Source organism: Schistocerca gregaria, chromosome 3, assembly GCF_023897955.1.
Source record: "Schistocerca gregaria isolate iqSchGreg1 chromosome 3, iqSchGreg1.2, whole genome shotgun sequence".
NCBI classification, from domain to species: Eukaryota; Metazoa; Arthropoda; class Insecta; order Orthoptera; family Acrididae; genus Schistocerca; species Schistocerca gregaria.
In genome coordinates, this window is record NC_064922.1 from 537,121,221 (window position 1) to 537,147,840 (window position 26,620).

Sequence of the window (26,620 nt, forward strand, 5' to 3'; positions counted from 1 at the left end):
GAAACTGCAAAATAAAATTATAACATACATGTCTAGTGCAAAACAAACAGAATCTTGTCACCCATTATTTCAGAACCTGCAAATCCTAACAGTTCCCTCCATATACATTTATGAAATTATAATCTTTGTACACAGCAGACAAAAATTATTTGAGGAAAATCATTTTAACCACACATACAACACAAGAAATAAAAATAATTTTGTGTTACCCACACAGCATTTGAAATTATATGCACAAACTCCACAGTATACGGGGATGAATATATATATGAAGCTAATGGGCAAAAATATATTTAATATGAAGCCAGAGAGTCTAAAAATAAGGCTACAGCAGATTCTGTGGGAGAAATGCTACTATTCAGTAGAAGAATTCATAGAAGATGACATGATAATTTGAGCAAGGGGTAATTAATTGTTAGTCTTTTATTGTAAGTGTAACAAAATTGTATTATTATTATTATTATTATTATTATTATTATTATTATTATTATTATTATTATTATTATTATTCCATTTGTTAAAATCAGTTGTAATTAATTGTTAGTTTTTTATTGTATGTGTATTTTTATATTGTATTATTTTTATGGTACCATTTGTTAAAATCAGGTCCTGTATGTATATGATAAAACTTTACCAAAATTTTGACGTGTCTCCTGTACCTGAATCAAATGATTTAGATTATGTATGTTATGAGACTAATAAACCACAATTCACAATATCCTGTGAAACAAAGTGTCATCCTATTATGATCTTACAAGTGCTGCATTTCTTTCTTAGGTGTGAAGGACAATACGATTTACTCTTGATTATAAGGACTTTGGTAAATGGCTCTGGTGGATGATGCATGCTACACCCCTGTTTACCAAACTTCTTGATTCTCATTTGGGAATAGTTGGTGAGCAATAAGGTTAAGTGCTCAATGAGCAGAGCTGTGGCTCCACACGATAGACACAGCCATCACAAATTACTCTAAGAACTCTGTGGATGGCACTAGCAACACATGCCCCTCCTAAAGATCATGTATGCATAGCAGACAGGGCAATGATTTCACATGCTGTAGTGAGCATACTGGATGTAGGGGGTCTGCAACTGATATATCCCACCTGCTTTCCGAATAAGCTCCTTGCACCAACATTGAACGTAGTTAACTCTAAGGTTTCCTCAGAGAGATTCGTTAATGGTATGCTGTGGGTGTTTATTCCATTATATGCATGATATTTTGACAAGTAATGACATCTCTCTTCAGGTACTGCGGGCTGTGCTGTTATGCATACTTACAGCCTAGATACCAACCAGCACCCGAAAGTGCACCAGTAATGAACATTTTGTTGCAGATGAGGCTACAAGCTCTAACACATCTCAGTGAATCTGATGACAGTCAAGCATTGAGATTTCTTCACCATGTACTGTAATTTATGTACCCAAAACAATGCAACCTTAGGCACCATGTCTGATGTCTCAACACCACTGGGTTAACTAGTGAAAGGGTACACAACAATTTGACATTCCTCATGAGTCTCATCCCTGATGGATGGCAGATCAGATGATGAACAGATGCAGGTCAACTTAAATCTGATTAAGTGACTCTCACCAGCTGAAAGGTCTGCTGCCACCTCTGGCTTGTAACAGTGCCATTCATAGCTGTACTGATCAAATAAAAAATGTGTTACCTTCCAAACTATCTACCACTGTGATGCCACTGATGATTTTCTATCTTAACTATTTTCTTATACTGTCATCTTTCCAGACTTCTCTTGAGGCAGTAGACATGCTATGCAGTCCCACCAACTCTTGTTGTCTGACTTCTTCACCGTCTGCAGTGGGTCGAGGAAGCGAAGAGAGCTTTATAGTATTCAAAATAAGAAATGACATAACTGCTCTGTACTTTGCTGCTATTATGTAAGAATTTTAACACTGTAAGAACAGATCTCTTATTAATCAGAACATCTCCAAACCAAACCACTGAACAGAATAGAAGAAAACAATAATTTTCTTCAGCTTCTTTCAACTGTTTCTGGGCGTTATCATCATAGGCAGAACCTCTTGTTTCTGCCTTCCAAAACATCACCAAGCTCCAACACCAAACCATAACTGACCCGTTCACAGTAGGTGGAGACACCCAATCGCTGTCACATCTTAGTGACATTCTGTGCTTTTGTATCTCGCTCCGACTCTGTACATTCATCAAATCAGCAAGCACACAGTGGAAAGTTCTCTACATGCTAACTATCTAAACAATGTTTTTAGATGAACATATTCCACCTGATTGTGAGGAAGATGTGGAACAACATGTTACACCACACCTCAACTAGAGTGCACGGAAAGTGTGCATGCAACTAAAAGCTTCATGGAAAATGGTAAAGGCCTAAGTATCACCTGAGGCAGAGAATGAGGAAGAATTTATGAAACTTAAACAAAGGCACAGTCAAAGAGATGACATTTATGCAACCTACTCTTATGACAAGTGGGAACTGCTTTTCCAAATTGTGTGTTACTGTCGAAGAAGCATGGCTAGAGTAGCAGAAAATGAAGGCACTGACTCCACTTCCCAATGTGATACATAATAATTTTTTCTTTGTTGTTGTTGCAGATTATTATTATTATTATTATTATGAAAATAAAGATTCCAATTTAAAGAGACTAAACTAGGAGTTATCACTACTTCATTTCTCATGGATCTGGGAAAGAGAAATAAAGCAAGTGAGAATGTTCAAAAAAATTGTTTGCTCGATACTTCTAGTTAATATCAGTAATATGTCACACAAGATAGGATTAGAAAAGAGGAACAAGATATCTAAGAATACTGTGAAAATTGGTGTGGAGATAGGTAGATAGATAGATAGATAGATAGATAGATAGATAGATAGATAGAGAGAGAGAAGAGAGAGAGAGAATGGTATACCAGCATGAAAACCATCACAGCTGGAGATCCCCTGGGAGCAGCACCTATGTTAAAAAGTGCATCACCCCTTCCCCTCTGACATCACACATAAGTACTTTGAGGAGTTATCTTAATAGACTGACAGAGGTAAAATTCATCATATTGGTTAAGAGACCGAGCACAGCCAGTGGTACCCAGGTCCAGAATTGCTACCAAAGACAACCTCTGTGCCTACCCCTTTACTGACACAGGAGTTGGCATTAGATTTTGTTAGAAAGCCTGCTTTCTTGTAAAAATGTAAAATGCAGTTTGCAACTGGTATGTTGTTGCCTAGTATCTAAGGTAATGATATATCTAGCTTTAACTGAAGACACACATCATCTAAAGCAATTTACTCTTCAAGGATGTGAAAGACTAGAAGGGATGCTCTGTGGGTACACTGGGAAGGATACACTTATAACAGGATGAATCCAGGTGCAAATCTGGTGTGACTGATGCATACACAACAGTAGACAATGACTTCTTTTCAAGAGGTTATGAGTGAAGTTTGTCACTACATAGGAGTCTCTCTGATTGCAACAATAGGTGGAACACTACTCCAATCTCTACTCAAATGTGACTAATAACAGCCCAAAAACAGTAAGAGAAATTTCTCAATTGTGAACTGACCATAAGATGGTCACCATGCCCACCAAGGAGGAGATTCGGAGAGCTGTTTGCATAGCTTAAATGTGGGGAAATGTTCTTGTAGGCAACAGCCAAATTCAACTTCTCACACTGATGCTGCTCCTCCCAGAGCTCTGTAACCTTTTATTGAAATGTTGGGCTGAGTGTACTGTGTCACAGGGCATGCACGATGCCAACATCGTCACTCTATACAAAGGTAAAAGCAATCACCATGACTGCAATTTCCAGTGTTCTATTTCACTGCTGAGTATCACCACTAAAGTTTTTGCCCATGTGGTGCTGTGCGACTGGAGGTCTTTGATGAGCATGTGTGCCCTGTGTCTCAATGGGGGTTTCAAGCTTAGCAATAACCTATTGAAATGATATTCACATTCCAAAAACTGAGAAAAAGTGCCGCCAGCTGAAGGCCCCACTGTTCATTGCTTCCTTCAATTTAAATAAGGAATTTGACACAATCGGCATGGATGGACTGCACACTTCACTAGTGAAACTCCTGCTGATCAGGGCAGAAGAAGCCCATCAAATCCATTTGTTATGCAAAGAGGATTTCGTCTAGGTTGTGTACTGGCACCTAACTTGTTTGGTATATTCATTTCCTTACTTACCAAACTTCCTTTGGGCAAAACAAACTGTTAACTTTACACCATCTCATCACTTATATCCAAGTGCTATCATGAGGATTTACGTATAAGCAACCTTTATTCACTGTTGATTCAGCATTCTTTGCACATACTCATGACAACCTTCAAATGTTTATTGTTCTAAAGACTTATCTACATCTTTTAATATGAAGAAGACTGATTATAGTGCAAGAATACATGGAAACACCTGCCATAAGAATAGGATAATTCCTTGTTGTGTAGTCAACAAATTTTGTTCATGTCTCATTAGTGTGGAAAGATTTCTCTCTAGATGACGAAATAAATGTGAATATTGTGAAAGCGGCAAAATATTTTTCAGAAGTTCTGCATGAGAGTATAGGACATCCAGTACCTTTAGGTGACCACAAAAATACTCACTTATCAAGCATGTGTGCTAACCACCCTGTTGTATGGTGCCGAGGCCTGGACACCATATGCTAAACAAGAACGTAAGCTCAATGTCTTTGAATTGTGGCACTTACAAAATATTCTACACATAACACGAAGGGACCATGTGACAAATGAGATTGTCATAATTCCTCCAAGGCTCCCGAGTATCACTACCACTATCCAGGAACATTGCCTGCAGTGGTTAAGACACTTATATTATGTGGACTTCTCCCGTCTTCCCCAATACTCACTACTTAGTGAAGTAGCACTTACCAAGAGACTCCCTGGAAGACCTGCATTGTGCTTTAAAGAATTCAACAAGTATGATATGAATGCATTTAACATTAACTGCAGCAATGAAGCAGCTCACTGAAGACCACACAGCAGTTGGAGGAAACTCATGAAGGATGACAGCAAGCTCCACAAAGCACGTGGTTCAACAACTTATCTGTGAAACAAGTGTGGAGACAAACACTTATGATGAACTCCTCTTTCAGGATGATATATGCTTGCCTCACCTGCTGGCACAAAGTTGGCTCTCGCATTTGACTCCCCAGTCATCAATGATAGCACCATAATGATGTTATTTGAATCTTCTGCTAGGAAATATAGGTCATTGGTGGTGGCAGCGTGCTGAATGTTAAAGTGAAGGTGCCAGTTCTCCTTACCTGGCCACCGAGATCCTTAATTATATTTTTCACTTTTATGGCTCCTTTCACTACACACACTGGTTTTGATTCAGTTGTCTCTGTTTCCATTAGACCCCTGAAGCATACAACACCTTTGCAGACAATTGAAGGATTTAATACTACCAGTAATTGTGCACCTTATCAGCACGAAGCACACCTACAAGTCGAGGATTTAAAGAAAAAGTTTGTTCAGGGAGGTCAAAGCCAAGAAATCTGTGCATTTGGATATACAATGTTTCACAGCAGCACACAGTTGTTGCCGAAGCACACCCAGAACTTATTCATAAAGGACTGGTAGCATTCAACATCTGCATTTCAGGAACCCCATGTTCGCCTATCCTGTACACAGCTGAGATTGGCCAAATCTTTAAGGTGCTCGCCATCCAGCATGAGTTAGAGCATACACAGTTTATTGAATTATGTTAGTATTAGCACGGGCAGCACAGTGGTTGAACATACAGTTTCTCTTAATAATTGTCTATTCACAATATAATCCTCGCATAAAACATAACATATACAATTCTGATGTATAATAATCTCCCTAAACCACAGACAGTGCATTAATAATGAAGTAAGGATTGTATAAAAACTTTTCAGAATCTGAACCTGTGAACCCTGTTACATTCCTTAGTCGCTATCCTTGTTAAGAGGCTAATATGTGAACACAATTATGACCAAAGATGGATGATGACCATACAGAGGAAGTCAATAGTCCCATTTCTTTCTTTCTTTCTTTCTGGCTCTGCAGCCAACTTGTTTTCTATGTAAGGTGATGTGATGATAGAAAGATACGGTCTAAAGAAATACAGAAATTAGACACTATTTGCTACATCACAGTTTTTTGTACGAGATGGTGCACAATGTACACAAACAGTTGGCTGCATTGAAGAAGACTAAGTAATTTGTGCTGTACACATCCTCTTTCAAATTTTGCCTATTACATTTTGTGAAACATTTCTTGATTTTCAGTTTGTGCCTAGATTTGAGGAGTGTTGACAGCATGACCAAGACCTGCCCAAATTCACTACAAGATATTTCTGACAGAAGTTGTGTTATATGTCCTGATGACACAAAACTGTTCAGCACACTAATTGCTTCATAGCTGCACATATGGTAACCCCACTCTTGAAACTTTGACAGACTGGCTTCAGAAAATTTAATAATACATAAGCTCATCTCTATCCTGGCAGTTTCTGCTCAACTTTTATGGCATTTCTAGTTACCCCAGTTTTATGTGAGTAACTGACATTGCAGTAACAGAGAATACTGAGGTTTAAAAAGTGTAGATTGTTCAGGAAATCCTATAGAATAACTAATCTCTTCAGTCGGGTCAGAATTCACGTCTAGAATGACCTGTCCTAAAGAATTCCCAAATTTGTTTGTCGAAATATTGGTATTATTAATCAAAACCAGGTATTGAGAATATGGGACTGCTCTCTTTAACAATTTTGTTACACACATTTTGCAACAAGAAATGCCATAGAGTTCTCTCTAAGTGCCAGTCCTCTAATCTCTGGATAATTTTCCCATAAGTGAGAACTGACAATCAACACCTGAAAATGGGCCAGCATGCCTTTTGGTTTGCTTTGAATGCTTTCATGTGGGTTCATATGTAATCACACTTTTCATGTGGTCAATTATACTTGAAAGTATAACAAGGTTGCCAGAAGTTTCCCCAAAGTGAAATTCCCAGACAAGTCCCCAATTTCCAGACATAGTTTTAGCATTTTGCTCTTACAAATTTTGAGATCTGAAGATTAAGTAAAAAGCTAAGATGACAAAAAATGTAAGGACTTCTGTATGTCTGAACATGTTATTAACTCTAATTTTGAATTACCAGCAAGTTATATTCTCCCTTACAGGATTTATGGTCTGAAGGGTAAGTAACAGGTAAGATGTGTAAATAAAAGCCAATTTTAGATAATGAATTTCTGTGTTTATTAATGAGTTAACTCTATCTTTGAATTAAAGGCAAGTTTTTTCCTTCTCCCATACAGGATTTATAAACTTTCCAGTCAAGATAATGCATCACATTGGACAAGAAACACAAAAGGAATATACTGCATAAAAAATTTTCAAGAATACGAACAACAGTACTGAGGTACATACAGTGATCTTTTCTCTTTCAAATAATACTTAGTGCTTTGTAAAACAATAAAAAGTCAAACAAACAATTAAAATCAATCAATAAAAAACAGTCGAAACTCTGGAATTGGTGAAGAGATCACATCCCTCACACTCAGTTCACTGGATCTCTCAGTCTGTATCCATGACTTTTTTGCCTTCAATTCATTAACTTCCTGGACAATGGACCTCTTCCATCTAGCTCTTTTGGCTTCTTGATCTTCCTCACATTGCTTCGGCTTTGAAGCCTTGCCACGTAAATCTCTATCATCACCAGTCCAGATTCATTCTCTTCTTAACAATCTTGAAGAAACCGCTGGCCGATTTCAGACTGTTTTATGCCATGGCTACCAATGACTTGGTTTCTTGGTTGACTATCATACACTCTTTATTAGTGGAAAAACCTTGCTCTACAAAGGCTTGACCACAGCTCAAAAGAAGAAAATTGTACAAAGGATGACAGGTGGTTTAGTAAGCCAAGTCTCTCCAAAAGTGACTGATTCCTGTCTCGCAACTCTTGAACTGTGCAGAGATCTAAAAATTGTTACTTACCAAGAAGTTGCATGAACGATTTCTCAACTTTATCACAGTCCTTAGCACTCATCTAATTCTGTGAAAAAAATTTCTGTAAGGCATCTGAGATTCTACTCTTGCTAGTTCTTGGGCTGCTATTTATAAAGGCTGGATTACAAAAGCTTGTGTATCTATAAATGCTAGGCTTAAAAGCTGACTTTGGAAGGACATTTTGATCATAAGTCCCTGCACTCTATCCTGAAAGTTATAATATCTTCAGCAGGCTCTTTGACATTTCTCAGTTCAGACCATACAGAATTATCTAAGTTAATTTCTTTGGCAGGAAGAAGGGTAGTTTTATCATCAAGGTTTTTACTACAAACCTATTTTATGGCAGACAGTACATCAGGCTTAACTAATATAGACAGCACATAAGCATGAATAAAAGAAAAAGTACTGTAAAGGATAGCTGCCATGGGAGTCACACATTGGAAGTCCCTCAGAAAGGGTGTGACCTGCCCAGAGAGAGAGAGAAGAGATTTTAGCAGGCAGCAGATGGCCTTCAAGGTACTTCACAACCAAATATTCCAAAAAGCAAATGACATCACCACTTTGATACTATCAGGGAAGAACAGTGTTCATCAACAGAAGGGTATGTCCTGTTTCAGCACACACATGTGGTGAGGAAGGAATTCATAAAATCAACACCCTCATCTAAAGAGGGAGTGATAAGAACAAAAACATTGGGAAACTGGAGCAGCACAGTTTACCTTGCTGTTCCTCCCTCTTCACTGCAAAACCAATTGCAAGTTTCCATAAGAACACTAAAACTCGGCATTATAAAATTAAACGGTAGATGTTACATTAAATCTTGTCAGGGTACACTGAAAATGTCAATGCCTCGCAATTACTATGGAGCACTTCTTGTTGGCAAGGTTCCCAGCTTCCCTGACATCCCTGTTCTTATCACTTATATTTTAAAGCATTATTATAACATCATTCTAATGGCCTAACACTTCACCAAAATAGAAAAGTAAAAACAATGCAATCATTGAAAATAAAACCCATTAGGGTGAACGAGGGTGTACAGAACACTGAGTAAGAATAAAAACACACTAGAGTTAGTTTACATTAACCTTAGACCGTGAAGTGCTACGCAAATACATGGCAATGAGAGATGACAAACTTACTCAAAACTTGTCACTAAAGGTCAGTCATAGTTTCAAATGCCAGTTCTGGAGTGATGCTTTTTCTTTCCTTGAACTTTTTTTCACACTCACTTATCCTAAGTATTGTGTTACACAGGCAACCACTACAAGTGTATGTGTCACTTAATGATTCTAGCACTTCACTTACCAAGGCCTGGCAAAAAATACAAAGATCTGCTTTCTTCAAGACTGTCACAACTATCTTGGAGTGCTTAGGTCCTTCCACATAGCTGATGAGGGCAATCTCTCCTATGTTGCTGACAATGAAAGGGGTTTTGCATGGTGTGCAATGCGACTGGAGCTCCGATGTCTTTTTTGACCTTTATGCCCTCAAACTGCAAATCATTCAGTAATGAATTTCCCCTTGCCTGGTTTTACCACTATCCACAACGCAAACACTATAAGAGCTACGACAGGACTGAGGACAGAAGTTGTCTGCTGACAATGCTTCTGCAGCAAGCAAAAGCTGATACACATTCGAAGGCAAGTCGAAACACAAGTTGAGGGGACAAACAGCAATCGCAATAAAGGAGAATACCCCTGGTGTTGCAGAAAACCTAACGAGGTGCAAGGGCTCTGGTTCAAGTTACAACCTATCTCCACATTAGCTGGTCACACAAGAGGTCTTCCTGATAGGGACACTGATATTTCCGCCAATTCTTGGATACCTACAGTACCTGCCTGTGCGTCTGTGGAAGACTGACCTCCAGATAGTATTCATATTATCTGGGCTGACAGCCAGAAACACGTGTGCGGACTTTGTGACAGGCCACAGTCAGCAAGTCCGTCATTCTCACAGCACTGCACTCATTTTGGTTACCCTGCAACCTCTCTCACATGATTTTAAGGAAATTATTTGGTAAAAAAAAGTTTTTACATTAGTTATCGATTTATATGTCAGGCTGATGACGAAATACCTATCATTTTGTTAATGGCTGTAGTGATTGTGCTATTTTGGAACATGAGCATTCTGTCACAGTTGTCGTGGTGTATTGGCTGCTGTACGCTATTCAGTTTCAGCTTTTTTAAGTGAAAACAATGGTCGACAGGTACATTTTTACAACCTCATTATATTTAGGAAACAGTTCCAGAGTGTGATGCAGTAGTGGTTAAACTAGCAATTAGTTATTTGAAATGACTGTATCAACCAATATAATAAGATTCTAAAATCCTGTAAGAGTGGCATGTCTGCCGCTATTTCACTTTTTCTTTTGAATTCTATTTTTTTTTTTCTATTCCTGAAAATATACATTGTGGTCCTAGTTGTAGTTTGAGTGCTAAATTCAAAACTGTATCTAGCTTTTGTCAGGAATAGTTTACGAGTAATCGCAATTTTATTTCTCTTTTCTGTTTCTGATATAGTGCAGCAAGCGGGAGGTGAAATTCAATAAACAAATTCACATTTTTATGATGTCGTAAGTTCATCACATTAATGGAGGTCGAGATCTAACATATTAGACAGTAACTTTTGTGTACACGATTTGAAGTATTTATTTGACATGAGAATTACAGAAAATGACAAAAATGAGCCACTGTATTGTATTGCAAATCACTTTTTTCACTTTTATTGTGAATCTTTCTTCCCTTGAATGATATTCCAGCAATAATCTGCAAAAATAGAAGGTACCCACTTCCCTTCATATCGCCTTTCTGTGGTAGAAATGGCTTTATGGAATCTTTCGCCATGTTCATCTGATATGTCACTACAACTCTCTGTGAAGTAGTCCAGTTGACAGTCCATCATATGTACCTTCAAAGACATATTGCACCCCAGATCTTGATATGCTCTGATCATGTCATTCACCATTGCTTTGTAGTTAGTAGCTCCTCTTCTTCTGAGGAAGTTTTCTGACACCATCTTGAAACAGTTACATGCTGTCTTTTCTTTGTCAGTTAAATGTGCTTAAAATTTGCATCTTTCTGCAGCTCCTTGATTTGTGGCCCACAAACACAGCTTCCTTTATTTTTGCAGCTGAAAGGTGGGGGAATCTGGTAGCTAGATATGCAAACCTACTGCCTGCTGAATCCATGGCCTTTACGAATTGTTTCATTAGACCAAGTTTGAGGTCAAGCAGTGGAAGTAGTATGTGTTCAGGAGCTACCAGACTTTCACGTTGTACATTCTTTTCACCCACTTTCCATCTTCACCTAGACTATTCTTTTTCACATAGTGAGAATTTCTGTCTTGACTATCCCACTTGCAAAGAAAACAGGCATACTTCGTGTAGCCTTGTTGCATTCCCAGTACCACAGCAATTACTTTGAAATCTGCACACATTTTCCATTTGTATTCACTGTATTGTAATGAATTTAGCATCCTTTGTACGAATTCGTAATTCTCTTTGGACAAGCTGGCATAAGCTACTGAAACTGAGGGTATTTTATTTCTATTATGGAGCAAAACACCCCTGAGATTTGTTTTCGATACATCTATGAAAAGTCTCCACTCCTGCGAAATATAGGTGAACTTCAGCACTTTCATTAGGCCAGCAACAATGCAAAATGTCAGTGCTCCATCAGCTGCAAAATAGGAAATAAAGGCATGTTCTGTGTGCCTGAACACCCTGTTTCAGTACTTTGGTGGAACAGTATACTCTTCTAATCTTGAACCAAGCAGCTGCGCGTTTTGTTTACTTAGTCTTAGATCACGTACTAAATCATTTAAATCTGCTTGTGTTAACAAATGTGGCAATGACTCAGATGTGCTGTGATATAAAGTATCATCATCTGTGATTTCTTCAGTACTACTTACTTCACTGTCACTCCAAATTTGACCTGGAGCTCTTGAAGGTACTGGAAGGCTGTCAGAATGCTGCACTGGCATTCTCGCTGAAGGCAGATCTGGGTAAACAATGTGCCTCTTCAATTTTTTGTATGTAAAACCCTGAATTTTTGTTAGACAGAAATAACAATCAGCAACGTGGTCCTTGAGCTCTCTCCATGGGCACAATGAACAACGCCACATTTTCTTTACCTTTCCACCACTGAATTAGTTTGCAGTAACATGTAGCACAACAGAAATGTGGAGCCAATTCTTTATCTTGGTTTCCTACCTCTACTCCAAAGTAATGTTTATATGCTTCCTTTACGACTGACGAAATTTTCTTCCTATTTCTGACAAAGGTGAACTTCCCACAGATGTAACAGAAGTTGTCTGGCTTATATCGACATACACAATGACGTGGCATTTCTGAAAATTTAATAAGACCTCTTCAGTAATACACCTGTACTACATTAATACTACAGAACTAGAGAAACCCTGATATGTAAAAACAAGCAGTCAATTTACCTCCAGCACCAGGCTAAATCACTTTAAACATAGAAACTTACAAGCTCAACTTTGTTGACAGTTAACTGTCAGCCAAAATATCCACTTGTTAAGACTGACACAAATTACGGCTAACACCACTGTTGTAAACTTGATGCACCTGCCACTAGGAAGTGTGAAGGTTTACTGCCAAAGCTGTGACTGGCTGCCTCCATTCGAGTTAAAGCTATTGCAGGTGGTCTTAATGACATGGGTGTTGTGGGGGATAACTTAATGACGTCCGATTCTTCCCACTTGCTGTGAACAAGAAAGTGTCATGTTCCATCACTACTGGATGCAGCAAAACACACACACACACACACACACACACACACACACACACACACACACACACACACACTCTCTCTCTCTCTCTCTCTCTCTCTCTCTCTCTCTCTCTCTCTCTCTCTCTCTCTCTACATAAAAAGTATCCCTGACAATTATATTTTGTTTACATATTTGAATTTCCCATGGTAAACTGGTTTAGAAGCACACACTTTAATGTCAGAAACAGAACCCTTGACGAACAGTGTATTTACATGCCAGCTGTTGGTTAGTTTCACTGTAACATTCATACCCACCCTAAGATTTCTACTGACACCATATTGAAAGCTTTGCAAACTACGTAGAATTTGTGGTGTCCTGTGTGAATGGTAGCTTACGATGCCACTACACTAAGCCACAAGCTGTGGCACCACATTAGATGCTTGTGTGAAACCTAGCTTAATAGTAGAAGGAGGTTTCTTTTTTTAAGCATTAAAGCTTATTTACTTAAACAACATGCTCCATTACATAGTAACATTACACATTTTCAGTTTTCTTTTAATAACACATCTCACTTTAACATCAATAGTGAATTAAACACAAAGTTTAAGAGCTCAATCTCAGCATGTTACAGTACAGGCACTCAAACAAGCATTCTTTCCATGCTTCATACGCGATTAGAAGAGGAATAAAATCTACTAACTGGTACTTGGGACACATCCTATGCCATGCACCTCAAGGTGATTTGCGAAATATAGATGCAGATATGAATAAATGAACATTAATGAATACAGAAACAATGAGCATTGTAAAGGCTGGCGTACACATTGTCGAAGTATGCGCTGACCAGGAAATGTTCTAGTTTTGGTTTGTACATGACTCTTTGCATTACTAATTGTTAAATTGTTGTTATGACTTGTGAAATACAGTGTTATTGAAGCTAGTATAGTGAAATTTTGATTTTGTGTGCTAAGACATGGCATCACAAATCCAAAATGTGGAAACATTTTGAACTACTTCTCCAAAATACAAAAAGAAGAAACTGTCCTCTCAGCACAGGAAAATGGATTATCCACCACGGCTACCATCATAGCTGTTTTTGAACAATTTGACCAGTATTGGTAATTCAAGATCGTCTTTGTTGGGTCCTGAAGCAAAATCAATACATTTTATTGACACATCAAGCACTGACTATGGCACTATGAAGCTACAACATTTGCAAATCCATTTTGTGCTCGACAACTTATAAAGTTCCCTTCACTTTGCAAAGCAGCCAATATCATAAGTTCAACCTAAATTGGATGGAGTAAAAAAGGGGGGTACCTTCTCTACGTACTGTGCACTTTTCACAAAGGCAATTTTGGGTAATGTAAGCCACAAAAATGTTGGAGTCCTGGTAACCTCCAGGTTTTCAAAGTGGAAGCATGCTCTCACATATTTCAACTTCTGTGGGAGCAACACTTGCCATAACGCTGCTGTAATCATCGATGGTGACAATTTTGTTCGCATGATCATGAACAAGATAAAAGATATAAAAAACTGCCTGGACCAAGACTTGCTGGAGCAGGTGGAAAAAAAAAAGAAAGTCACTATCAACCAAGTGGTGATTCTCTGTGGACATCAGGAGGCCTATCGAAATTGACAAGAACATGGGTAACTTTCATGACATTCTAAAATACTCCACGAAAACCTATATGCAATTTTGGACGTAACTGGTAAATGCGACAATTATATTAGAGTGCCAATCCAAATCAGATCATCAATTTAATCAAAAACCAACTTCTGAGAAGGCTTTCAGCACACTGATGATGCCAACAGCTTCACGGTTCCTGCAAATGAAACCGCTGATGGTGCTGGAATAAAATAACTCTCTCTTTGTGCCAATTATATTTCCCTGGATCTCAAGATATGTGAAGATTTCACACAATTTGTTCCAGTGTGACACGAGTGGCAATGGATTAGCTGGATCTTTATATGAAAACTTGTAAAATTTGGTCTTGATGTGTCATTTTTACAAGGATAGGGCTATGACAGTACTGCATCTGTGGCTGAAAAAGCCCGTGGGGCTCATGTGTTCATACAACAGGACTACCCTTTAGCTGTATAATCCCACTGTGCAGCTCTTAATTTTAATCTGGTAGTCACCAAAACGTGCAACATTCCACTTATCAGGTATTCACTAAAAATGCTGGAAATGGTACTAATTTCTTTGGACCACCAAAGTGTAGGTAAATATTAAACAATGTCCTTGAATCATTAAATGGTGTTCAAGTCAGGAATTTGCAGTGTACCACACTCACTAGATGGACTGAGCATCTTCACAGCACAGAAGACAAAATACATTGTTGTGCAGTTTTGGCTATGAGGAAGAGTCAAGAATTTGTTAGTAGCCATCACAAATGAACATTCTGTCATCTGTTCCATTATACTTTCCGAATTGTTTGTGCTGGGTGAATCCCTCTGTCATCAACTTCAGTGACAAGACATATATTTTGCAGAGTTAATCAACACTGTCAGGAATCTCAAAAGGGAACTGCTGGCAATGAGGGAAAACGTTGACAATATTCTGAGCCAGCATTTCTTAGAAGCCAAGAACTTAGATTCGGCCAATGGAGTTGAAATCAAAAAACCATGCATTTTTACCAAGCAAGCACATCGTGCAAATCAAGATACCTGTGATGATGTTGATGGTTCTTGACACTTTGTGAACTTCTTAACAGCTTTAATTGTATTCTACCATCAAACACTGAAAACATAGGTATCTTTGATGAAATTGCGAGACTGTATTCATTTTATGCTTCAGATCCATTAGTCACAGATGTAACAATGCAAACAGCCAAGTTGAAATTCTTTCATCAATGACTGAGATGACTGGAGCAATTGCCCCAAAATGCACCAGAAGCTTCTATGAGCATCAAATCTACCTACATGTTTTGTGACTCTACGCCAAGCGACAACGGCCACAAATGAGCACAGTTTCTACACCCTTAACAGAATCAAAACATGTCTAAGGAATACAAAGAGGCATATCTGAATACACTCTCCATGACAATTCATCGAGAAGAGAGGATTGATGTCCAAACAGTGATAAGTGAGATGGTGAAACAAAGAGCCCGCCACTGTCCTTTGGTGCTTTAAATTTCTAGTAAAAGCTTTAATCATTTGTTCTACTTATGTGTATTAAAATACCGGATGAAAGCATGTTTTATACACTTCAAAGTAAGAAACTTCATGGCAGATTAAAACTGTGTGCCCAACCGAGACTCGAACTTGGGACCTCTGCCTTTTGTGGGCAAGTGCTCTACCATCTGAGCTACTGAAGCACGTTCAGATGGTAGAGCACTTGCCCGCGAAAGGCAAAAGGTCCCAAGTTCGAGTCTCGGTCGGGCACACAGTTTTAATCTGCCAGGAAGTTTCATATCAGCGCACACTCCGCTGCAGAGTGAAAATCTCATTCTGGGGACTTCAAAGTAAATTAATATGGGCATACACTACAAAAATAGGCAAGTAATAGAACTGGTGCAGAAATTCTCTTAGAAACTGAATTATGTTTTACCAAGTTATTCAAACTTGGTAACACTTTAAAACTGATTTCATGATGTAAATAAAATAGAAAGAAACTTCCACATGGGAAAAATATATTAAAAACAAAGATTCCAAGACTTACCAAGCGGGAAAGCGCCGGTAGACAGGCACAATAAAATAACACACAAACACACACACACAAAATTTCGAGCTTTCGCAACCAGCGGCTGCTTCGTCAGGAAACAGGGAAGGAAAAGGAAAGATGAAAGGATGTGGGTTTTAAGGGAGAGGGTAAGGAGTCATTCATTTGCTTGTAAATATGTCAGCTTGTGTTTGTGTATGTATGGATGGATATATATCTGTGTGTGTGCGTGTGCGAGTATATACCTATCCTTTTTTCCCCCAAGGTAAGTCTTTCTGCTCCCGGGATTGGAATGACTCCTTACCCTCTCCCTTAAAACCCACATCTTTCCTTTTCCTTCCCTCTTTCCTGACGAAGCAGCCGCCGGTTGCGAAAGCTCGAAATTGTGTGTGTGTTATTTTATTACGCCTGTCTACGGGCGCTTTCCCGCTTGGTAAGTCTTGGAATCTTTGTTTTTAATATGATTTCATGATGTAATTCACAACCTCAACAAATCGTTTTCATAGTGTCATTAATGTTCTAATTGAAGAAATGTAAAACAATAACACACTTTATGACTTGAGCCATTAAATTAGTATGGATCAATAAAATTAATTTGGAGCTATTGTAAAATTAAAGTGATAGTGGCCCACCTTCCCCCCCAGAAGAAAAAGCAAAGACTCACACTCACTCTCTCCCCCCATGTCCAAGTTATGTTTGAAGGTAAGAATTTGGTTGAGACTACACAAATCTAATGAATGTGAATACAGATTAAAGGCTGTGGGAGGATACCGACAAACTTTGCATTTTAAATATCTAAAATTGTGAGGTGAACTTAAAAATGCTGTGTTATATAATTGTAAAATCTTAATAATGTTAAACATGAAAGATTTTTTATATAAAATTCTTTATAGTCTAGATCACAATGTTTTAAAAATCAGAGTAACACTAAACAACTGTGTAAAAAACCATGACCCATTAATCACTAGAGGGAATAAAGTGTCTTGTGAAAGGAAAAGGGAAATGAATCTATTGGCAAGAATAAACAGATATACTGCAATAGTCATACAAAAAAAAAAAAAAAAAAAAAAACTGTTCAAAGTTACTAAGAAAGGTTATTTAAAAATCAAGGAACATGCACACAATGTCAGAAATCAACACTTCTGACAACGTACATTATGGCTATATGGAATGTAGTGAAATGAGAGAAAGAACAACCAGCCACAGGACAGTATAACATCACTATTGAACTAACTGAATGGCTATAATGATAAGGCACAGGTTACAAATATATATTATTTCTCAAATGCAGTATTAAGTATGTTGTTGTTGCCTTCAGTCCTAAGACTGGTTTGATGCAGCTCTCCATGCTACTCTATCTTGTGCAAGCTGCTTCATCTCCCAGTACCTACTGCGTAAGGACAAACAATTCATGAGAAAAATCACAGCATACACTGAAAAAGTAGCTCTCATAAAATTCAATCATATGAATGTGCTACCAACTTCTCCTTCTAAAATTAAGAAAATTATATAGACTCTCAAAAATAAAAATTCACCTGGTTTTGATGATGTTTGCAATAGTGTACTAAAGATTTATTGTCATACAATAAGTCCTGTCTAGTCCTAAACATGTAACACATAATAAACTCAAGGTATTTTTCCAGAAAGACTGAAATATACCATTGTTAAACCCCTCTTTCAGAAAGATAAGAGAGATGTCAAAACTACTGACATGTTTAACTGCTGACAAATTTTCCAAAATGTTTGAGAAAGTGATATATTCTAGAATGGCATCCAACCTGAGCAACAATAACATTATCAGCAAAACACTGTTTGGATTTCAGAAGAGTTGTTCTACTTATGCCTTTTACATGTTCACTCACCAAATTTTACAAGCATTACATAATAAAATAGTGCCGGTTGGTATTTTCTGTGTAGCTATCTCGGGCGTTTGACTTTGTGAACCAAAGTATTATAAGACATATTAAAAACAAAGATTCCAAGACTTACCAAGCGGGAAAGCGCCGGCAGACAGGCACATGAACAAAACACACAAACACAGAATTACTAGCTTTCGCAACCGATGGTTGCTTCTTAAGGAAGGAGAGGGAAAGACGAAAGGATGTGGGTTTTAAGGGAGAGGGTAAGGAGTCATTCCAATCCCGGGAGCAGAAAGACTTCCCTTAGGGGAAAAAAAGGACAGGTGTACACTCGCGCACACACACACACATATCCATCCGCACATACAGAGACACAAGTAGACACATTTAAAGGCAAAGAGTAAGGGCAGAGATGTCAGTCGAGGCGGAAGTACAGAGGCAAAGAAGTTGTTGAAAGACAGGTGAGGTATGAGCGCCGGCAACTTGAAATTAGCGGAGGTTGAGGCCTGGCGGATATCGAGAGGAGAGGATATACTGAAGGGCGAGTTCCCATCTCCGGAGTTCGGATAGGTTGGTGTTGGTGGGAAGTATCCAGATAACTCGGACGGTGTAACACTGTGCCAAGATGTGCTGGCCGTGCATCAAGGCATGTTTAGCCACAGGGTGATCCTCATTACCAACAAACACTGTCTGCCTGTGTCCATTCATGCGAATGGACAGTTTGTTGCTGGTCATTCCCACATAGAAAGTGTCACAGTGCAGGCAGGTCAGTTGGTAAATCACGTGGATGCTTTCACACGTGGCTCTCCCTTTGATCGTGTACACCTTCTGGGTTACAGGACTGGAGTAGATGGTGGTGGGAGGGTGCATAGGACAGGTTTACACTGGGGGCGATTGCAAGGGTAGGAGCCAGAGGGTAGGGAAGGTGGTTTGGGGATTTCATAGGGATGAACCAAGAGGTTACGAAGGTTAGGTGGACGGCGGAAAGACACTCTTGGTGGAGTGGGGAGGATTTCATGAAGGATGGATCTCATTTCGGGGCAGGATTTTAGGAAGTCTTATCCCTGCTGGAGAGCCACATTCAAGGTCTGATCCAGTCCCGGGAAGTATTCTGTCACAAGTGGGGCACTTTTGGGGTTCTTCTGTGAGAGGTTCTGGGTTTGAGGGGATGAGGAAGTGGCTCTGGTTATCTGCTTCTGTACCAGGTTGGGAGGGCAGATAACCAGAGCCACTTCCTCATCCCCTCAAACCCAGAACCTCTCACAGAAGAACCCCAAAAGTGCCCCACTTGTGACAGAATACTTCCCGGGACTGGATCAGAACTTGAATGTGGCTCTCCAGCAGGGATACGACTTCCTAAAATCTTCCCCACTCCACCAAGAGTGTCTTTCCGCCGTCCACCTAACCTTCGTAACCTCTTGGTTCATCTACATCTACATCCGTACTCCGCAAGCCACCTGACGGTGTGTGGCGGAGGGATTTCATCCCTATGAAATCCCCAAACCACCTTCCCTACCCTCTGGCTCCTACCCCTGCAACCGCCCCCGGTGTAAAACCTGTCCTATGCACCCTCCCACCACCACCTACTCCAGTCCTGTAACCCGGAAGGTGTACACAATCAAAGAGAGAGCCACGTGTGAAAGCACCCACGTGATTTACCAACTGACCTGCCTGCACTGTGACGCTTTCTATGTGGGAATGACCAGCAACAAACTGTCCATTCGCATGAATGGACACAGGCAGACAGTGTTTGTTGGTAATGAGGATCACCCTGTGGCTAAACATGCCTTGATGCACGGCCAGCACATCTTGGCACAGTGTTACACCGTCCGAGTTATCTGGATACTTCCCACCAACACCAACCTATCCGAACTCCGGAGATGGGAACTTGCCCTTCAGTATATCCTCTCCTCTCGATATCCGCCAGGCCTCAACCTCCGCTAATTTCAAGTTTCCGCTGCTCATACCTCACCTGTCTTTCAACAACTTCTTTGCCTCTGTACTTCCGCCTCGACTGACATCTCTGCCCTTACTCTTTGCCTTTAAATGTGTCTGCTTGTGTCTGTGTATGTGCGGATGGATATGTGTGTATGTGCGAGTGTACACCTGTCCTTTTTTTCCCCTAAGGGAAGTCTTTCCGCTCCTGGGATTGGAATGACTCCTTACCCTCTCCCTTAAAACCCACATCCTTTCGTCTTTCCCTCTCCTTCCTGAAGAAGCAACCATCGGTTGCGAAAGCTAGTAATTCTGTGTGTGTGTTTGTGTTTTGTTCATGTGCCTGTCTGCCGGCGCTTTCCCGCTTCGTAAGTCTTGGAATCTTTGTTTTTAATATATTTTTCCCATGTGGAAGTTTCTTTCTATTTTATTTACAAAGTATTATAAGAGTATTTTTATATTCCATGCTGGATTTTCCATTGTTTGACTATATTATAACAGGTGCAGACATAATCACCCCCACTGGGTGCCAAAATGTAGTGGACCAGAGATACCTGTGGGGAAACAGTAGTAAAACGTGCATAGTTCTTGCTTGTTAGGATGGGTTCTAGTCTTCCTGTGGGTGTGGTAAGCTCCTTTGGTGGTTTGGAAGACAGGTGAGACTATTGGGAAACGGCACAGACCAGCAGTGCACATATGCACAGCCCTTTGTTCAGTCATTCAACTTGATTCCTCCATGAACATGTCTTTAATTGTTCTATACAGCTAGTAGTCATTTAAGTACAGTTTCTTCTTCATATAATATTCCATCCTAAGTATCACGTGAAGTAACTGCAAAAGGTGCAGGGATGCGAGTTGCTTACACTGAGGAATTCAGACACATTGTGCTGACTCGATAACGACAGCGCACACTCAACATACGGCAAAGCTCAAGGTAGTGACATCCTGTATTTTGTTGTAGAATGCAGTGCCCCAGTGGTGTAGCAATGGCACTGCCTGGATACAAAGACTGTGCCAAGGGCTGGAGGGTAGTGGTGCTATTCAAGCTGTCCAGACTGGATGGTCAATGGATCACAATTTGGTGGTTGCACAGTTACAGTGAAGACTTCAAGGCAGGTTCAGTAGACTCGTAGTGATGACTGTCATACAGAAGGATTAATGGGTGGCCTTACCATGCTGAACATAATGTACTTAGTAGGGCCAGGGTTTAATCGATTTTTCTTGGTGCTAAATTCGTGAAAGGGCTACATTCTTGTACCACTGTGAACCCTCTAGAACAGGGCAATGGCCAGGGTCGCAAAACACACAGCACGCATTGACAATACAGAAGTCAATGAAACCAAAGTGACTTTTCGAAGGCTGACCCCATGACACTGACGCATAGAATTGCGTCAAAGACTGCTGCAGCTGACCAGGCATGGGCGATGACTAGCTGCGGTCAATGTCCATGGCTTGTAGCCCAATTCCAGCATTCGCTGCAGTTCTGTACTCTGACTTCTGCTTCGTGTTTCCTTATAGTTTTGTCCATTACAGTCAACCAATGAATAATATCACACTTCAAACAATTCAGAAGTTATACTACAGTAATTCAACCAATGCTGTCCATGAACATTATTCTGACTGAAGAGAAATTGTGTTCTCAAGACTCAACCTTAGGTCCACTATTGTTCCTCATAGGCCTATATGTAAACGATATCCCATCTAACATACAACAAGTGCAATTAGTTCTTTTTGCAATTGAAACTAGTGACAGAAGAGATGGTAAATAAGGTTCTTAAAGTGTTATTGGCTTGTTTTCTGTGAATGGCCTCATCCTCAATTTTAAAATGACAACATATTCAGTTCTGCACATCTAGGGGTGCTACGCCAATGATAAATCTAACAACATGGTGAGGAAAACTTGAAATGTCTTTGGTGTCCATACGGACAAGAATTTAAACTGGAAAAAGTACATTTTATAGCACCTAAAGCAACTCAGCTCAAACACATCTACACTTTGAATCAATGTTAACATATTTTGCATATGTTCAATCAATAATGTCATATGGAATACTGTTCTGGGCTGACTCATCTTCAAGAAAGTATTTATTGCTCAAAAATTAGCTGTAATAATAATAATGTGGTGCTCACCCAAAATCATCTTGTCGACTGAGCATTCCGACTACTGCTTCACAGTACATTTATTCCCTGATGAAGTTTGGTGTAAATAATCCACTGCAGTTCAAAAAGGATTATAATTTACGTAATTTCAATACTAGAGGGAAAGAAATGATATTCATTATTCCATAGTAAGGTTGTCTTAAGCACAAAGAGGGTGCAGAATGCTGCAATTACAATTTCTAATCACTCACCCTGGGATAGAAAATGTCTAACAAAGTAAAATTTGAAAACTAAGTGAAAAAAGCTTCTCCTGAACAACTCTTTTTATTCTATACAAGAATTTCTATTATTGCAATGTGTGAAGCATTGGGAGAGGGGAAAAACCACTTATAAATGTTCAGCAATTAGCTATACTTACAAATCAGTTTGTGATGTGAATGGAAAATGACTAATTACACATTACTATGATTTATTCTGAAAATGGCTCTTGGAACAAGGAACTACCTACCTCACCGATTACCAATTCCAGATGAGCAAAAGCCATCTTCAGATTGATTAATAAGATGAGTATAGTGTCTAATTACAAGACTGAATGAAGACATTAAGTGATATAATATTGATGTACAGTGTGTATGACATTGTTAAGTGTTTGAATTTGAAAGGTATTTCTTACATCATGTTTCATCGATTTGTAACATGTAAAACTTTTCCTGTCATTAGTGGGTTTGGGGACAAGAATGTGTTCTTGTTGTGGTCTTCAGTCCCGAGGCATGTTTGATGCAGCTCTCCATGCTACCCTATCCTGTGCAACCTTCTTCATCTCCCAGTACCTACTGCAACCTACATAATTCTGAATCTGCTTAGTGTATTCATCTCTTGGTCTCCCTCTATGATTTTTACCCTGCACGCTGCCCTCCAATACTAAATTGGTGATCCCTTGATGCCTCACAACATGTCCTACCGACCGATCCCTTCTTCTGGTCAAGTTGTGCCACAAGCTTCTCTTCTCCCCAATCCTATTCAATACTTCCTCGTTAGTTATGTGATCTACGCATCTAATCTTCAGCATTCTTCTGTAGCACCACATTTCGAAAGCTTCTATTCCCTTCTAATCTAAACTATTTATTGTCCATGTTTCACTTCCATACATGGCTACACTCCATACAAATACTTTCAGAAACGATTTCCTGACGCTTAAATCTATACTCGATGTTAACAAATTTCTCTTCTTCAGGAACGCTTTCCTTGTCATTGTCGGTCTACATTTTATATCCTCTCTATTTCGACCATCATCAGTTATATTGCTCCCCAAATAGCGAATCTCCTTTACTACTTTAAGTGTCTCATTTCCTAATCTAATTCCTCAGCATCGCCAGATTTAATTCGACTACATTCCATTATCATCATTTTGCTTTTGTTGATGTTCATCTTATATCCTCCTTTCAAGACACTATCCATTCCATTCAACTGCTTCCAAGTCCTTTGCTGTCTCTGACAGAATTACGTCATCGGTGAACCTCAAAATTTTAATTTCTTCTCCATGGATTTTAATACCTACTCCAAATTTTTCTTTTGTTTCCTTTACTGCTTGCTCAATATACAGATTGAATAACATCGAGGAGAGGCTGCAACCCTGTCTCACTCCCTTCCCAACCACTGCTTCCCTTTCATGTCCCTTGACTCTTATAACAGCCATCTGGTTTCTGTACAAATTGTAAATAGCCTTTCGCTCCCTGTATTTTACGCCTGCCACCTTTAAAATTTGAAAGAGAGTACTCCAATCAACATTGTCAAAAGCTTTCTCTAAGTCTACAAATGCTAGAAATGTAGGTTTGCCCTTCCTTAATCTTTCTTCTAAGGTAAGTCGTAAGGTCAGTATTGCCTCACGTGTTCCAGTATTTCTACAGAATCCAAACTGATCTTCCCCGAGGTCGGCTTCTACTAGTTTTTCCATTCGTCTGTAAAGAATTCGTGTTAGTATTTTGCAGCTGTGACTTATTAAACTTATAGTTCGGTAATTTTCACATCTGTCAACACCTGCTCTCTTTGGGATTGGAATTATTATATTCTTCTTGAAGTCTGAGGGTATTTCGCCTGTCTCATACATCTTGCTCACCAGATGGTAGAGTTTTGTCAGGACTGGCTCTCCCAAGGCGATCAGTAGTTCCAATGGAATGTTGTCTACTCCGGGGGCCTTGTTTCGACTCAGGTCTTTCAGTGCTCTGTCAAAGTCTTCAAGCAGTATCGTATCTCCTATTTTGTCTTCATCTACATCCTCTTCCATTTCCATAATATTGTCCTCAAGTACATCACCCTTGTATAGACCCTCTATATACTCCTTCCACCTTTCTGCTTCCCCTTCTTTGCTTAGAACTGGGTTTCCATCTGAGCTCTTGATGTTCATACAATTGGTTCTCTTATCTCCAAGGGTCTCTTTAATTTTCCTGTAGGCAGTATCTATCTTACCCCTAATGAGATAAGCCTCTACATCCTTAAATTTGTCCTCTAGCCATGCCTGCTTAGCCATTTTGCAGTCCCTGTCGATCTCATTTTTGAGACGTTTGTATTCCTTTTTGCCTGCTTCATTTACTGCATTTTTACTTCTTTCATAAGTTAAATTCAATATTTCTTCTGTTATCCAAGGATTTCTACTAGCCCTCATCTTTTTACCTACTTGATCCTCTGCTGCCTTCACTACTTCATCCCTCAAAACTACCCGTTCTTCTTCTACTGTATTTCTTACCCCCATTCCTGTCAATTATTCCCTTATGCTCTCCCTGAAACTCTGTACAATGTGTTGTATTGATGACAATCTGTCTGCATCTAATCTTGTGATTAGACACTGCACTCATTTTATTCATTTATCTGAAGATGGATGCTTCTTCAGCCAAATCTAGTAACCAATGATTGTTAAAATATTGTGGTCCGGACTGTTAAGGGATTTTCTACACATAATCTTTAAGATTTAGCATTTCCTTAGATTTCTTGTCACCATCCTTGCCATGTCATTATAATTAACCGGTCCGTTATGCCGTGGTCGGTTGATGAATTTTGTCTCAATTCACAATGTTTCGTCTCCGACTGTGGAGCAAGCCAGTGTGTGTGTTGGACCTTCCACCGACCTACAGACTCCATGAAGATGTCTCCCGCAGTCGGAGACAAAACGTTGGGAACTGAGACAAAATTCATCAACCGACCACGGCATAACAGCCCGGATAATTATAATGGACATGATATTTCCGGCTGTGGAAGTCTACTTTTAGTATTATCCTTGCCATGTTAGGAAACAGCTCAAATCTTGACAATGTGTTCCGTTGTTTGTCATGTACTGCTACGTAAGTCATCCATCAACTATGCATGTGGGGAAAGGGCATTCAAAACTCTTACTGGGACAACCAATCAATGTCATTCAAATACAGAGTGATGGTTTTCCACTGATTAATATTATCTATGAGGAAACAATGCCTTTGTTTAACAAAAAATCAACAAATAAATTTGCCGTTATGTCGGAAAACATCTTCACATTATGATGGTTCAAGAAACACCCACATTGTAATGGACGCAGTAACTTGAACCTTGAGATAAGTAAGTGGCAAGCCCCGAAGCACATTATGTGCATCTGAATAGGAGAAAGTTTGAAATTTTGGCAGCTGGACTTATAGAAATTTGCTACAAAAACATGCATCACAAAATCCCTGCACATAAATTAATGCACTACAATGGGCACTATAATCGGAAGACTGTGCAATATGTAATGCCTTATTAGTAACAGCAGAATGCAACAGCATACCTTGATTTGACAAAACATTGCCTAGGTCTGTACTGCTTTCCAAAATATCCAAAAGATGTCTTTGATAAAGCACTTGGCCACACCGTTGAACAAAAATGTTTGCTGAGACATTAATGAAAATCTAGGTGGATGCAAACCCTATGCTAGTGTATGAAAGTGAACGCAGAGTGCTTCTTGACAGTAAACGGCTGTCCGAAAACAGATATAGGAGGCCTGGCTGCAGTAGGTACTGGGAGATGAAGAAGCTTGCACAGGATAGAGTAGCATGGAGAGCTGCATCAAACCAGTCTCTGGACTGAAGACCACAACAACAACACCAACAAATAGAAACGAGGCAATAAAAACACAATTATAACCGAACGGCTTCAGTGAAAGAATGATCATCTGGGAAGAATGTATAATGAAAGACTATTACTAAATGTGAAAAATTAGAAACGTCAAGGCAGAGTAATTGGGGAGACGAGGCAAAAACTGGGTATTCCCAATAGGCAACCTGCCTGACTATTGAAATGAGGAAAACGAGCCATCACACACGTTTTCGTTGCTAACCTTGTCTCAGAATGTA

The 26,620-nt window shown here is 39.4% G+C and overlaps 1 protein-coding gene across 2 annotated transcripts in view; it reads right to left on the reverse strand.

The window, feature by feature from the left end:
• Nucleotides 1-26,620, reverse strand: part of LOC126354192 (N-acetylneuraminate 9-O-acetyltransferase) — a 254,852-nt gene that overhangs the window by 227,523 nt on the left and 709 nt on the right. The gene's annotated exons all lie outside the window — the stretch shown is intronic.